General features: G+C 41.1%; 1 protein-coding gene and 1 pseudogene across 1 annotated transcript in view; both read right to left on the reverse strand.

The window, feature by feature from the left end:
• The window catches only part of FHIT (fragile histidine triad diadenosine triphosphatase), a 1,459,115-nt gene that overhangs the window by 1,318,234 nt on the left and 125,916 nt on the right, over positions 1–14,965 (reverse strand). The gene's annotated exons all lie outside the window — the stretch shown is intronic.
• On the reverse strand, positions 4,371–5,717 carry LOC114502064 (annotated as a pseudogene).

A 14,965-nucleotide genomic window follows, 5' to 3' on the forward strand; every position in this document is an offset into this window, starting at 1 on the left:
ATTCTCTCCATGTTTCAGTCAGAGAGAGAGTGGTTAGCAGTTTGGGCTCTCAAATCACACTTGGGTTCAAATTCTGTCTTTGCCACAAATGTAACCGTAAGCAAGACAAGTAACCTTTAAAGTCTCAGATTCCTCATCTATAAAATGGAGGCATGTATCAATATCCACCTTATACAGTTAAGTTAGATAGCCAATAAATGTTAGTGGCTGTCACTTCTACTACTACTACCCTCCTCCTTTTCTTCCTCCTCCTCCTCTTCCTCATCAAATCAATGTATTAGTTAAGATTCTTTGGTGATAAGTAATACAAGTTATCCTGACTAACTTCAGCAAAATGGAAAAACTTTAGTCTATGTGTACAGATTAGCTCCTAGATTGCAAAGTAAAAACTAAAGCAACTGATGGGAACTTATGGGCAGTTAGTTCCTCAAGCTACCAACCTCAGGAAGAATCAGGTGCAACCATTTTCCATCCTGGGGTTGATGTACTGTATGCAAAATTTAGAATCCCTGGAAAGAGAGCCAGAGAAACCTGTCTTGGTCTTGACCACCCCTTTGCCATGTAAAGCAAGGTGTTTAATTGACAGCTCACCTCATCCCAAGAACCTGCTGCATCAGACTCAGTTAAGGCTTCATCCTCTTTCTCTTTATCAATCTCCTTTATAGATAAGTTATTTTAATATGTTACTAATTTTTTAAGTTGTTGAAATTCATTTTGAGATACCTAATAAGGCTCCAAAGTTCTGAAGTATACATGTTCCTTTTTTAAGAAACATGCTGCTAGCCCTGGCTGGCGTAGCTCAGTGGATTGAGCTCGGGCTGCGAGTGTGTCGCAGGTTCGATTCCCAGTCAGGGTACATGCCTGGGTTGCAGGCCATGACCCCCAGCAACTGCACATTGATGTTTCTCTCTCTATATATTTTTCCCTCCCTTCCCTCTCTAAAAATAAATAAATAAAATCTTAAAAAAAAAAAAGAAAGAAACATGCTGCTTGCTAAAAAGAAATTTTGTTGAAAACTTTCCAATTAAAATTTCCAGGAAATTTCCATTACCTTTATGGTCAAGTTACTTAGCAATGATCTGTGCTGTTAAGAAGCAGATAATACATCCATAGAAAAACATTGTCTGAAGAAGAGTTAGAAAAGTAGTTGTTCTCTTACAAATTATTTTATACTTTATGTTTAATAAAATGAAGTTTATGCTAAAAAATGAGGCTAAGAAGCAAGATTTTGTTTTGATAATTTTTATTGATGATATTTTAGTGAGAAAGGTTAACAATAAAAAGAAACAGTATAAAAATAATAAATAATAATAAAATATATGACCTACAATTCCATTAAACTTTTCTTACCAGCTGAACACCAGCTTACCAGCTGAATAAACCCCGGTGAAAATATACATAGTCTGATTAATTTGGGGCTCCAAACAACTGAGCAGTTTAGTGAAAACATTTCTCATAATGCCCAGGGCTGCAGAGGCACACGAAGCTGAGGCATATCCTACCTCCTAAGCAGCTGTGTCACTCTGGGCAAGTGACTAATCTGTTAAAACATCCAGGCCTGGCCTCACCCATAAAATAAATAGGATGATGGGGTATTCCAGGATTTACTGAGATAATGCATGGAAGATAATGTACTGACACTTGACCAGATACATTGTAAGCACTCAATGATACATGTTAATATTTATGTGTATGGGGGGAGGAAGGGGAGAGAGAAATGGGTCTCAACAGGGAGTGATTTTGTTCCCCAAAGGACATTTGGCAATGTCTGAAGACATCGGTGGTTGTGGTTGTCACAACCTGGGAAATGGGGCTAGAGGAGTTCTCAGGCATCCAATTCATAGAGCCCAGGGACACAGCTGAAGGGAAGCAGAAAATGTCACCCCAGAATACGCCTCTATGGTATAAGGATTATTTTAGGCTGATTATTTTTAAGAAACAGCAGACATAGGAAAATCTCTGAAAACTAAGTAGAAGTTACCTTTTCATAAGATACATTTTCATTCATAAGGGTGTCTCCCTCTCTGTACTAGAAAGAGAGGGATGATTCTAAATCTCTAGAAACTCTTATCAATAAAGAAGGGAGGACCTTCTTTATATCTGCAAATGAACCTTATTGCTGTTTACTGGGCTTTTCCTGGTCACCTCCCATAACTGGTCTTACCCCTCTCCCCCAACCTCTTTTGTCTTTAGCTGAAGGTGGTATTTAAGGTGGTGGCTAGGATCATTTCAGAGAGTTACTTGGTTGCCTTGGGTCTCTCCAATGTATGCAGGAGGTACACATGTTATTAAACTTGTTTGTTTTTCTCCTGTTAATCTGCCTTTTATTACAGGGGTGTCTCAGCCAAGAACCTAGAAGGGTAAAGGAAAAATTATTTTGCTTCTACCACACAGTTAAACACTTTACTATGCACAGAAAAGGCCCCCACAACAGAATTATCAGAGGCAAAATGTCAATAATACCTGGGCTGAGAAATGGGAGAGACAGACAGAGAAGCAGTGTGATTTATTGCCAAACGTGTAAAGAATTTGAAAGAATAGGTACATTCAGAACCAGGACAGGAGAGTGGACCAGAGAGGCAGATTTATTAGAGTTAGACTGACTGGGCTGCTACCATGTACATGTTCTCGAGGAAGTGCTCAGAACCTCAGGATTGTTGTTGGTTATTTTGTTTTGTTTTGGTTTTTGTTTTAAACTTCCCATGGTTGTTCTATTACAGTTGGCTCAATTTTTCCCACTTTGCCCTCCTCCACCCAACCCACCCCCACTCCCACAATCAGTCCCACACTGTTGCCCATGTCCATGGGTCATTCATATATGTTCTTTGACTAGTCCCTTCTCCTTCTTTCCACCATTATACCCCTTACCTCTCCACTCAGCCTGCTTTCAGTCTGTTCCATGATTCCATGCCTCTGGTTCTATTTTTCTCATTAGTTTGTTTTGTTCATTAGATTGCTCTTAAAGGTGAGGTCACATGATATTTATCTTTTACCAACTGGCTTATTTCAATTAGAATAATACTCTCCAGTTCCATCCATGCTGTCGCAAAAGGTAGGAGTTCCTTCTTTCTTTCTACCGCATAGTATCCCACTGTGTAAATGTATTTTTTTATTTATTTGTATTTTATTTTTTAAATTTTCACTACAAGTAGAATTTATTATCCAAAGCAGTTTGGGGAATTCCAGGCAATGATCACAGCCTCCTCCAGTCACAAGCACCTCTTCAGAGCCACCCTCTGCCCCATGCTGCAATGAGAGGATTAAAGCCCTGCAGCCCCACTAAGTCACAGCTACTACATCCCCATTCTTGACTAATAATCTTAAAGTCACAAATGGACATAATGTGATTGGACCCAACTCTTACACAGCAAAATTAAAATAAGATCATCATTTTTAAGATCGTCAAGAAAGATATCAACAGTATTAACTGGCTATGAGAAGGGGAAAGGTTTTGTTTAGGGTTACCAGAATTATATGACATTGTATAATAATCATGCCTGAATTTGAGCCTAGAAGGGGATGCTATTCCTGTGGTGAACCAACCAACGCCCCCCCCCCCCCCCGGACTAATCAAAGGCATGATATAATTTAAGGTCTCCCATGAGGACTCCCCATGCCTGTGCTTTACCTTTGGCAACTAGGTGTCTCCTAGTTGCCAAAGAAGCCCACAGTGGCTGCCCTTGAACACTGGAAGGAAGGGTAGGGTAGGCAGTATTAGGAGGGTACAAAGTAAACTACACAGAATTCTCAGGGGTTGAAAAAGGCATTCTTCAAGCAGTGTTGAGAAGTTACCTGACTCAACATTTGGGGAATGCGAGCTGGTTTGACCTCCTGAGGGATTTTGATTTTATCTGTTTGTCTGTTTTTGATTTTATAATTACCCTAGACCAGGAAGGTCAGTGTCTTATTCTCCTTTTGTCAGCAAACCAAATAACAGCCGTGACTAGAAACATTGTGTTCTCAACTAAAATGGCTGAGAGCCCCTCATCCCAGACCCTGAACTACAGATTTTCATGAAAATCAGTTTCTGGGCCAGTTAAGTCTTCTTGGTAGACTTGTCTCTTCATAACTCACCTCCCAACCCCCACCTGGTCTGGCCACAGTCTCGGTGGAACCAGAAACTCAACAGACAGATTTCATCCCTTATTCACCTCAGGCACTCCAGGAAGAAGGGGAGTTCCCAGCACCTCCCTGCTGAGAAGCTCTGCTCCACTTGCTAACTTTGCTCAGCATGAACAGGTCAATCTGGCTATAAGTTCCCCCAAACTATTCCCCCAAACTATTTTTAAGGCATGCCAACTCATCTGTGTAAGGCTCTCTGCTTATAATGAATTATTTTAGTTAATCTTACTAGTTAAAAGAAACTTCTGCCTTAAAGCCCACCCTTGCCCAGCTATTCAGCCCTGAGATGCTGAAAGGGTGGGAATAAGGGCAGAGCCCAATTAACATCAGGGATCCTGGTTGTTGGGGTCGAACTTGATCATGACTTTCAACCTCAGTCCCTTTTTGGATGCTTCAAAGGCCTCCAGAGCTTTCTCCAGAGGAAACCTATGGGTCATTAAGGACTTTACAGTCACAGACTTGGACACAAGCATTGAAATCGCCACTGGCTATGTGTTACAATATTGAAACACGTACTTGATATCCACTTCCCAGTTGGCTGCATGCACTAGGGGCACACTAGTCATCTCAGAGCCCAGTTCTATCAGCACCAGGGGTCTACCAGGACAAGTTGTGTAGATGCCCACCTGGATGGCAGTCTCTGCCCCAGTGAACTCGATGGCGATTTCCAGCTTGTGCCCCAGGAGGCCTTCCACTTTACTGGCAATTTCCTGAGGGCTCTCCTTGGAGATCTGAAGGGTGAAGTCAGCCCCAATTTCCTTGGCTTTAGACAACTGAGAAGCAGACAGATCAGTTACCACCACTTGAGCCACGCCTATTGCCTTAGACACAAGCAAACTGACCAGTCCAATTGGCCCAGCTCCACACACAAGGCCCTTATTTCCCAGGGTGACTCCAGCTTGCTGGCAGGCATGGATCTCCACAGAGAGTAGCTCAATCAGGGCCCCTTCCTCAAAGAGCACATCAGCAGGAAGCTTGTAGCAGAAGTTGGCATTGTGTGTGTAGAACTGGCAGAGGTTCCCATCACCTGGGGGCATGGCACAGAAGATGGATGGTGACAGGTTGTATCAGCCAATCTTGCAAAATTCATCAGTTTCTTGGGGAACACCAGGCTTGATGGCAACGTGATCACCTGGTTGTAGGTGTGTTACCATTGATCCCATTATAATGCCTATTCCTAAAGCTTCATGGCCCAGCACCATTGGATTTTTCACAACAAAATCCCCAATTTGACCATACTACCAGTAGTGGACATCTGAGCCACAGATTCCAACAGAATGCATCCTCAGCCGCACCTCATTTGGGACTAGTTCAGCGATAGGATTGTTCTCCAGGCACAGGTCCCCAGGTCTGTGTACTACCAAGGAGAAGTTCTTGGGCTTGGTCGCTACCATGTCGCTCTTGCCTCCTGGGTTGAAGCTGCAGTCTGCAGGATGCATAGAAGTTCTGGTAGCTACCCAGCAGAGGTTCTGGGGTAAAGGGCAGAAGGCCAGGCTTGGGCTGGGTGGCTGTTCTAGTTTTTTGATCCACTCATTTACTAATGGTAAGAACCTCAGGATTCTTGTTTGTAAAATGAGCATAACACTAACTACCTCAGAAGGTTGTTAGCAGGTGTGATACTCACCTTTAACCAAATCATTGTAAAAGTTTAATATATAACAAGTAGGACTGCACCAGTGTGTGCACCCGCTGTCATTCAACTCTAATTGTTAGATACTTAATAAGTACATGGTTACTATTCTTGCCACATGGTAGACCACTAGCCAGGTTTGAAGCTTAACACAGTTATGTTGGAAAAAGTTGGAAAGATTAGTTCAGCCAAACTTAGTTCCCTCTGATAAGAACGTTGTCAACAAGCAAACTCAGAGCCCCAGTGAGTCTTTCCTACAAGGCAGATGTTTTCAACTGGAATCCACAAAACCTCTGACATTTTTTAAAAGACATATATTTTTTTTCTCTGAAGAGAATCCAAAAATGGTTAAAGGCCATTATTTTACAGGTTTTTCAATGGAAAGTAATAATGAAGCTGCAGAAGAATGTCTGAAGATCATTATAATGTGAAAGAGAACTTAGTGTTTAAGAACTCAGATGTCAGAGTTTGAATCCTACCCCTGCCACTCATTGTCTGTGCAGTCTTGGAAAATGACTGAACTATAACCTCCTTGAGTCTTACTTGTAAAGTTGTAATGCTCATAAAGGGATCTTGGGAGGAATAAAATGAGACAACCCCTGCCTGTAAAGTATTTAGCATAGCACCTAGCCTGTATGTATTACATTCTCACTAAGAATTAGCTTTCATGAGGATATTTTTTTCATAGATTGTTATATGTCCAGATAGCGGTAAATAGCTTGAGCCTTCTCTAACTCCATATGATGTACATTATCAAAGAAATTGCAGGAATTCACCAGTTACACCATCTACCTACTACCAGCTCAGCCAAAGAATTCACTGATTCTGATGCATCCTCTCTATAATAATATCTATACTACATCAGGAGTGGACAGAAGAAATAGATTTGAATGTGATCATAAAACCTCTTTTTACAAAGACTCATAAAAACTCCCCTCCTCCTATAAGTCCCCAGGGAACTACCCTGTATCTCCCAAAACACAATGATGTGCTTGATTTTCCACTGTTGTGGGACAATTCTAAGTCTGTCTCACATGCGTATGGGATACATATAGGGGACCATTCTGTGTAGCAATGGGAAATGTAGCCCAGCTCCCACTCAGAAAAGGCAGTGGGGAGCAAGGCCCAGCACACAGGACCCATGCCCAAGAATAGGTTCTCCCATGGAGAATCAGGCCTGCCTTGTACCTAGGCTGCTATGGAGCTTGCTTTTGCTAAAACTCCCTCACCCTGAATTGAGGCAGCAAATGCTTGCTGCATATCTTTAAAGTAACTTCCTAAAATCTGAGCTAAACCTCCCAAGTATGGAATGTAACCAGTTCAACCACTTTTCCCTTTACACTTGCAAATATCCTTCTTCTTTGATGTAATTAGCAACATCTTCTCCTTTGTTTTCTGTAAAAGGTAACCACCTAAAGCGAACCTGTGCATAGTAAATGAGGACCATCCTTGATGTAGTATACCCAGAAAAACAATAAAAGCCTGTCTAGGTGGGGGTCGGGCCCCTCTTTCTCACTTAGAGAGCAGCCATGCTGTCCCTTTTCTCCACAGGATTTCTGTAGTCCATGTGAATTTATTCATTGCAGCTACAACACACAGACCCTGCCAGCCAGGGTCCACATCAGATACCCACTCCTCAAGGACTTTTTTCTACATCTTTCATTCCTCCTGGTACCCATGCAAATAAGACTTTACGCACCAGAAACCTGAAGAAAGTGACCTGCTTGATGCCTGCCTCTGCTCAACAATATATCCACCAAGAATGGCTGTAGTGATTCACCAGTGCATTATACAGTAAAACAGCTTAAAATTCCTTCTCATCCACCCATATCCCCAACCTTCAAGCAGCTGCTAAAAAAAATCTCTCTGCCTCATATTCTTTTTTTTAGATTTTATTTATTTATTTTTTAGAAAGGGAAGGGAGGGAGAGAAAGAGAGAGAAACATCAATGTGCGGTTGCTGAGGGTCATGGCCTGCAACCCAGGTATGTGCCCTGACTGGGAATCAAACCTGCGACACTTTGGTTCGCAGCCCGTCTGCATCGTATTCTATGCCACCCTCACCTGGTATCCCCTCAGTGTGTCATCCACTTCCTCGCTGATACCTTATGACACTTGTCCACTCTCTTTGGGCTATTACTCCTGCAGAGTAGAGTTTGACCTGAATGCCTCGTTCTCTGAAGCAAATCCCCTGGAATTCTGGTTAATAAATTTTCCATCTCATTCCACAGGGAAGCCCTCCACAAAAAATTCCTCTGTCCTTGGATTGATGCCCATTTAACCTTTGGCCAGGGACTACAGGTGCATGACCCTCCAAAGGCCTCTTGCGTCAGAATAGTACTGAACAATCAAAGGCCTCAGCTGCTTTTTACCTGACTTGCAGGGCAAAGTCAGTGTGAATCAGAGGTGCCCTTTTTGCTAATGATAAAGTAGATATGCTCATAACCAAGAGCTTCTTGCCAAGCCCTCAGGGCTTTAAATCTTTTCCAAGTAAACTGCAATTTGTAAAGAAACCCCTTAAATGATGTTATGCAAGGAAGTTAAAGCAGGCACAGAAGGATGGAGTAACATTTCACCATCTGCCTGTGATAATAATAATGCCTCCGCCTTGCAAAATGTCTAATTGATTGTGTGGCAGAAGCACAAAGATCCTGTCACAATCTAACAAAGATTATTCCTAAATTATACCTTTGCAGAGGCAGAGAACTAAGGTCAGTGTTCCGAAAAAACAATTTTGAACGTATGAATTTTCTGGTGGCAGAATGATAGGAACCCTAAGACACAGTTGGGCAAGATTGCACCAATTCACTTTATTATAGTTGCTTAGTGCAATGTCAAGCTGGGGCCACATAGGGAGCAGAGGGGCAGGGAATGTGTGCAGGACAGTGTGTCTCCCTGGTGGAACAGAAAATGCCTGAAGGTAGTATGGATGAACGTCTGTTTGAGTTAACCATGGAGGAAGAACAGTGTCAAGTGGAGGCTTTGTTTCAAAAAAGTCATGTCATGCACGGTGAGGTGGCAATTTCTGACCCAAGTCCATGCTCTGTGCTAGCAGGGCTCAGACCTCGCCGATCACCATGTGTTTCTACAATGACAGAACTCAGACGTGAACTGAGGGCTTTAGAAGAGCGAGGTACAAAAACAGCTTTGATTTCACAAGTCTCCAAAAACTACCTTTTCACAGTAAAAACTATGGCAAGCACTCCTGGTCCAGGTGTAAATTTGTGACTTAGCTTATTTCCCAGGTCTCCATAATCAAAGGTCCATGGACCACAATTAAAAAATTAAACTATAATAAGTTTTTTAAACTACTATATCTTTTTCTATATATACACAATATATTTTCTATATATATAATGCATTTCTATCCCACACATATACTTTACATATATATGCATATATATTAGGATTTTGGGTACCAATTAATAGTAAGCCTAGGGAAAAAAATCATCTTTTCATGTTCTTCTTTAAACTAAGTGACAAGGAGTTATCAGTTAGTTTAAACACACCCTTATTGATAACTGATCATTAACAGTTCCACTCTTCTCTCAGGAAAACCTATTTTCCAGTATGTATGTTAGATTTATACTTATTATTTTTATTCTTTAATTTTTAAATGTGAAATAAGATTGCCTTATTTTCAATATAATTGCGTTCTGTTTTATAATCATTATTATATATCTTATTACTATATATCTATATCTATATATTATTACTTTATGGCAAGCAATACTGGTTTTCTATTCATGATGGGAGTTCACAAATTCTGTTTTAAATAAATGAATTCAAGAAAATAGAAGTGAGTCCATTTAAAGGAAAGATACTAAAATAACAACCATCAGAGTAGTCTGCAGACTTGCTCCAAAGCAACAAAGTGTGGGATCTACTCTCCCTTATCCCTAGCTGCTCCCATTGCACCCACTATCTATTCTTCTTCCAAAGCACAAGTTTAGGTGTGAAACCTTTGAGACTCTCCTTTCTTCTTAACCTTGAAACTCACTTGGGACCTTCACATCCAGTTTGTCACCATATTTGGGAAAAGGTTACCTGTGTTGAGATGGTCAGGTTCTCTTTTACTGAAGATTAGCTGGAAAAAACAGACAATGAACAAATGCAAAGTCCCTTCTATACTCCCACCACTTTGAAGTTTTCACAATGGCAAAAGGTACCCAAATTTCCCATTTATCCAAAAGTTTGTTCCTTCTGCCTTTTCCAATGATCAAGGATGTTTCTATGAAAACATGTTTCAATTTATCAGATGGAAGGCTAGATTTCCTACGTGGAGGAGAAGTCTTAAGTGTTTCCTTTTCATTTTTGGAACCCCCTGTTTTTTAGCACTATATCCTTGGGGAATTCACCTGGAGCCTGAATTTCTTTGCCTAACAAATGAGGACCTACTTCACAAGAGAAATAATGAGCATTAGGCACTTAGCCTAGTGTCAGGCACACAGAAGTGCTCAAGAAGAGCTAATATTATTATTATTATTATTCTTACTACTGTAATTCTTAATAGTGTTCATTAAACCACATAGTTATAGTGATTACTACTCTAATAGGAGCTTTCCACTTTCAAAAAAGCGCTGCTTCCTTAGTAATCTTTACCTTAATTCTGGGCTACAACTTAAGGCTTCTTCAGGCATCTTTTTATTCATTCAACACATACTTCCAAGAGCCACTGTTCTGGGTACTGGGGAAATAGCACTGATATGGCAAAGCAAAGTCCTTGCCCTGTGGCTCCCAGTCTGGTGCAGGAGAAAAACGGTGTATGTAATAAATAAGTGTTAATTACAGTACATTTTGCAGTAATGAGTGTCACAGAAAAAATGTATTTTGACCTGCCAAGGCCTTGCCTGTTAAGGTAAAGGCCCTATCTCTTCTGGAGCACTTGGGGTTCAAATGTAACTAACTCACGAAGACCTTCAGATATTACAATCTGATCTTTGGGCTAATGATCTCTTGGAGGGACTTCAGAGGCAGGCAGGCCTCAAAAAGTGAGCAGAAAAAGGATTTCCTCTGCCTACTTGCAGATGTCTAAAATCCCTCCATGAGGGAAGAGATAAAACAAAAAAAGTATTTTTGTGGCAGCCAACACTAGGCTATCCAATACTATGCCACTCCTAGTACTTGTAATGGCAGATATCAAGTTTTCCTCTTCCTTGCTGAGCCTGGAACCAGCTTCACGAAACTTTCTCAGTTCAGTTCTCTGGGCAATCACCAATGCTTCCCCAAGAGTACATTTCATCAGGGGTGGTAAATAGCTAAGAAGAAATGCCATAAGTACGTGGGGATGCAGGACACACACAGACAAGGAGACAGACTTTATAATCCTACCCTCATTCATGTCAAAAAGCATGTCATAAGGCATGTCCACACATCCTCTGATTGGAAGAAACCACCTCCACTAGTGTACCTTATGTCTTTCACACAAACACATAGCTGAGCCCACAAATTATGGTGCTCCCAAATGACAGCTCCATTCCTCCAGGCCATTTATGCAGGCCAAACACTGTGGAGCTCATCAGCACATCCTTTCAGCAGGACTTTTAAAAGATTAACAGTATCCAGCCATTTCTTACCATCTCCACCTCTGCCTCCCAAATTAAGCCACCACCATATCTTGGCTGGATTGCTACAATAATTCCCTAACAATCTTAGCTTTTACCTGTGGTTCTATACTGCCTATTCACACTCAGAAGCCTCCTAAAACCCAAATCAGAGCACATCCCTCCTCTGGTCAAAACCTCCTGTACCTTCTTGTCTCACCAGGGGAAAACCATTCCAGGTGCGGAAGCATCTCTTATCCTCCCTTATCCTCAACTCTGTTGGGCCTCTTCTCTGTCTCTCCTTATACTCTTCCCTCCAGTCCTGCAGGACTTTTGCTTTCTTCCAATAGGCCTGGTATGTTCCTATTTCAAGATCTTTGCATATACTGCTCCCTCTACCTAGGACACTTTTCCTCCAGCGAGCCACATGGTTACTCCTTCGCTACAATCACATCTTTGATGTGGCTCTTATGGCTCTGAGAAGGCCTCCTAGATCAAACTATCTACAATAGGTCACATATCAGCCCCCTTCACTCTATTTCACTTTATGGGCTTGATAATTTCTCCTGGCACTTATCAGTACCTGACAATCTCATTTTCCTCCCTCCCTCCCTTCCTTTCCTTAATCATTATGTCTCCCCCAATAGAACATAAGTTACATCAGAGAGAGGGCATGATCTATACTGTTCATTTTTGTGTCTAGCATAGGGTCTGGACCAGAGCAGGCTCTCCAACTGTTTTGATTAAAATTCAGTTACCACAGAGGGCTGCCACCACACTGCAGAAGGGAGAAACCGCTGCATCTACAAAATATAACTGCTTTGCTTCGATGGCTTGAACTCGATCTCCTGGAACAGTGTGTAATCAAGGTCTAAACACTTAATGATAGTGCTAGGGTGACAGGAAGTGAGAGTTCTTTACTCTTAAAAGAAAGCTGGATGTTATCAAATGCAGGATTTGCTCAGTGACATTTAGGTTCTATGACTATAAAGCAACATTCTTATTTCTTAAGTTCTTTCTAGGAAAAAAAAACAACTTTGATTTGCCAGTCTGAAACTCTCTGGTGCTCCTTAACTGAGTCCCCTGAAACAAATATTTTAACTCAATTTTTGATAACACAACATTTATTAAAACATGGCTATTATGTTATTGCAGAATAGGCTGCATACATGGAAAGATTTAACATGCTGTCAAAAGATTTCCTCATTGGAACAGATAGCTACTCCTAAAGCAGGGATGGTCTTGAGCATATCATTTACCCATTTTAAGCCTCAGCACCTTTAATCTGGAAGATGAATGATTATACCAGGTTATCTCTAGAATTTGTTACAAATTATATACTCTAGGAGGCAGGCAATAGGATCAAATGGGAAAGACTTGGAATATTGAGTCTGAGGTCTAGCTCTGTCACTTATCAGCCTGGCTGAATCTCAATTTTTTTATCTATAAAACATTTATCTCTGGAAATATATATCATGTCTATTTCACCTCTTAATATCTTAAGATGTGCATTTGGAGTGTCACCCTGGGGGCAAGGATCCCATCTGAATGGTTCACCAGGATGAGCAGAGCACCTGACACATTACAGGCACCATTCGCACTGCTTGAATGAAGGAAAGAATATATAAACAAATAACACAAAAAAATACTTTCCTCTCTCCATGATTGCCAGGACTATTGTGTGGATTAAAAATGATAATGCAGACTTCTGGCTAAGATGGAGGTATAGGTAGATATATTTTGCCTCCTCACATAACCAAAGGAAGGATAGCAACAAATTTAAAATAAAAACTAATCAGAACTACCAGAAAATCGAACTGTATGGAAATCTGACAACCAAGGAGTTAAAGAAGAAACATTCACCCAGACTGGTAGAAGGGACGGAGATGGGCAGCTGGGTGGAGAGGACTCACAGCAAGGTGGTAGCTGGCAGACTGGGCAAGACAGTGACTGGCAGAGCGGGCGGTCCCACATTTGCATCCAGTAAACTGGGAGGAACAACTGTGGAGCGAGACAGACGGCACAACCCAAGTTTCTAGCACAGGGAAATAAAGCCTCAATCTTCTTACTGAATAAACCTGTGGAGGCTTAGGTGGCAGGATAAACTCCCAGTCTCACAGGAAAGTTTGTTGGAGAGACCCACAGGGTCCTAGAATGTACAGAAAAGCAGACACCTGGAAACCAGCACCAGAAGGGCCCCATTTGCTTGTGGGTAGCAGAGAAGTGACTGAAAGTCAGCAGAGAACTGAGCGAGCAGCATTGTTCCCTCTCCAACCACCCCCCTGCCATACAGCACCATAACCCAGGGAGGTGGGTTGCCCTACCCTGGCGAATAACTAAGGCTCCACCTGTTACTACATAACAGGCATGCTAAGACAAAACAATATGGCCCAAATGAAAAAACAGATCAAAGCTCCTGAAAAAATATAACTGTGACGAAGAGATAGCCAACTTATCAGATGTAGAGTTCAAAACACCGGTAATCAGAAGGCTCACAGAAATGGTGGAGTGTGGTCACAAAATAGATGAAAAAGTGAAGGCTATAAAAGGTAAAATAAAGTAAAATGTACAGGGAGTGAACAGTGGAGGGAAGGAAACCAGGATTCAAATCAATGGTTTGGACCAGAAAGAAGAAATAAACATTCAACCAGAATAGAATGAAAAAATAAAAATTCAAAAAAATGAGGAAAGGCTTAGGAAACACTTGGACAACTTTAAATGTTCCAACATCTGAATCATAGGAGTGCCAGAAGGAGAAAAGGAAGAGCAAGAAATTGAAAACTTATTTGAAAAAATAATGAAGAACTTCCATAATCTGGCAAAGGAAACAGACTTTCAGGAAGTCCAGGAAGCTCAGAGAGTCCCGAAGACATTGGAGCCAAAAAAGCACACACCAAAGCACATCATAATTACATTACTCAAGGTGAAAGATAAGAAGAGAGTCTTAAAAGAAGCCATAAAAAAGGAGACAGTTACCTATGAAGGAGTTCCCATAAGACTGTCAGCTGATTTCTCAAAAGAAACCTTGCAGGCAAGAAGGGGCTGGAAAGAAGATTTTGAAGTTAGGAAAGGCAAGAACCTACAACCAATATTACTTTCTCTAGAGAAGCTATCATTTAGAATGGAAGGGCAGATAAAGTGCTTCCTAGATAAGGCCAAGTTAAAGGAGTTCATCATCACCAAGCCCTTATTATAGGAAATGTTAAAGGGATTTATCTAAGAAAAAGAAGAAGATAAAAAATGTGAGCAATAAAATGACAACAAATCCACAACTATCAACAACAGAACCTAAAAAAATACAAAAGCAAAAATGAACTAAGCAAACAACTAGAACAGGAACAGAGCCACAGAAATGGAGATCACATGGAGGGTTATCAGTAGAGAAGGGGAGTGGGAAGAATGGGGGGAAAGGTACAGGAAATAAGAAGCATAAATGGTAGGTACAAAATAGACAGGGGAAGATTAAGGATAGTATGGGAAATGGAAAAGCCAAAGAACTTACATTTATCACCCATGGACATGAACTGAGGTAGAGGAATGATGGTGGGAGGGAGGTACAGGGTGGAAGGGAATAAAGAGAAAACAATGGGACATCTGTAATAGCATAATCAGTAAAATAAAATTTAAAAATGATGATGTATGTTGTAAAGACTAAAGCAATATATGTGGAA

This window comes from Phyllostomus discolor, chromosome 7, assembly GCF_004126475.2.
Source record: "Phyllostomus discolor isolate MPI-MPIP mPhyDis1 chromosome 7, mPhyDis1.pri.v3, whole genome shotgun sequence".
NCBI lineage: Eukaryota > Metazoa > Chordata > Mammalia > Chiroptera > Phyllostomidae > Phyllostomus > Phyllostomus discolor.